The sequence below is a fragment of the Grammomys surdaster genome, unplaced genomic scaffold, assembly GCF_004785775.1.
Source record: "Grammomys surdaster isolate TR1022 unplaced genomic scaffold, NIH_TR_1.0 233, whole genome shotgun sequence".
Classification (NCBI taxonomy): domain Eukaryota; kingdom Metazoa; phylum Chordata; class Mammalia; order Rodentia; family Muridae; genus Grammomys; species Grammomys surdaster.
The window spans coordinates 4,711,962-4,713,684 of record NW_021604678.1 but is presented as its reverse complement, the minus strand read 5'-3'; the positions used below and the strand labels follow the sequence as shown (position 1 = coordinate 4,713,684).

Here is a 1,723-nt window from a genome sequence, read left to right as displayed (position 1 = left end):
CCAGATATGAAACAATTTAAAAACCATTAAAGGTGTATTGAGAAAAACCAGCCCTTTTTTTTTTCTTAAAAAAACACGTTTGTCATTACCAAAAAGAGACATCTTTAGGTAAAAATAATAGAAACTCCATGCTGCATAGATAATGCAGATAGTTCTAATGTTATCTAGTCAACGGGCAAAAAGCAAGCACTTAAGGTCTTCAGCTCCAATCGTCGTTCACTTCTTATTGCTGGAATTTCATATTCATTTCTTCTTGGATGACCAAACCGGATGATGGTAGAGATGGTAAGCCGGCATTTACTCAGCCCCGCCCTGCTCAGCTTCCGGAGCGGACGAATTCTCAGCTGGTGGATCGGCTGCTTTTGTCTCTTTGCCATCTTGTGGTTTAGGGTTCTCTGGGCGTCTGCGTCGGTATTGAAGTTGCGACGACACCGACTTTGAAGTGGCTGCTGACCTTGGGTCTCATCTCCTTGATTTTCTTTGTCCTCTTCATTGCCATCCTCTCTAGGCTGTCTTTGGCGAGGAGGACCCCTGCGGAATCGTGGACTGTAACCCTGATACATATTCTGTCTCACTGGTCTACCTTGCTCTCCTGCGCCCTGGTGGTCAGCACCCTCCATCACTTCTTGCCCAGGGTGGTTGGAATACTGTGGTCGAGGCGCATAGGGTCTCCGCATGTAGTAAGGTGGGAACCTTCGCCTGCGATAGGTTGGCCGGCGTTGTTGGGCCTGGCCTTCAGGAGCGCTTTCCGAACCCTCGTTCTTTTCACCACTCTCACTGTTCTGGTAATTTTGCTGGTAATTGCATGGAGGACCCCTACGACGTGGATAGTGTCTATAATGGTTATGGTCTGCTGTGTATTTACTGCCTTGAACTGGAACTCCACCAGGGCCTGTAACATTTGCTGCCTCCGCACCCTTTTCTCCTTCAGCATCTAACTCCACAGTCTCTCCATCTCCTACACTGCGAAGGTACTTCCTGGGGTTATTCTTCTTTATGGCAGTCTGGTGTACAAATACATCTTCCTTGGTGTCATTCCTGTAGATGAAACCGTATCCGTTCCTTACACTGAACCATTTTACTGTTCCCAAAACCTTCGTTGCGATGACCTTCTTGTCCCCGCCGGCGGGTGCCGCCGATGTGAGGCAGCCCCGGCCGCCACTACTGCCGGTGGAGCGGGCGGGGCTTGGTGTCGGCGGCGCTGAGGGCGGCGGCGGGGGCGGCGGGCGGCTGCTGGGTCTCCGCCTCGCTGCTCATGGTTGCGGTGGTGGTGACTGGGGCCAGCGGCGACGGCTGCGGCTCCTCCCGGGTGTGATGGTGACTAGCGGCGGCGGTGGGGCTCTCAGGGCTCTCTGGGGTCCGCTCTCCGCTACCGATCAAACTCGAATACGAACATCTTGCCAACAAAGCTACTTCAAGAAGCAATTTCTACTTAAAAATTCACACAAAAAAAAAAACAAAAAAAAAACAAAAAAATAAAAAAAAAAACATGGGTAGTAAAAGCTCAGTCATATCTACACTTAAACAGCTTCAGTGAAACAGGAAAAGCAGAGTCAGGAGTGCATAGGAACTCTAGTGCAGCCCTGCCCGTGCCCTCACCATGCTGTGCCAACGTGATTTACCTCATCAATTTCCTAATGTTTCCTGATATCTCTTTTCTTGACAGGCCCAAGTCAAAAATGTCTTCTAAAGTTGACTAGCTGGTATTTTTCCAAGAAAATGA

At 49.5% G+C, this 1,723-nt stretch overlaps 1 pseudogene; it reads right to left on the bottom strand.

The window, feature by feature from the left end:
• Nucleotides 1–297: 297 nt before the first annotated feature.
• LOC114626357 lies at nucleotides 298–1,257 on the bottom strand (annotated as a pseudogene).
• Nucleotides 1,258–1,723: the final 466 nt, after the last annotated feature.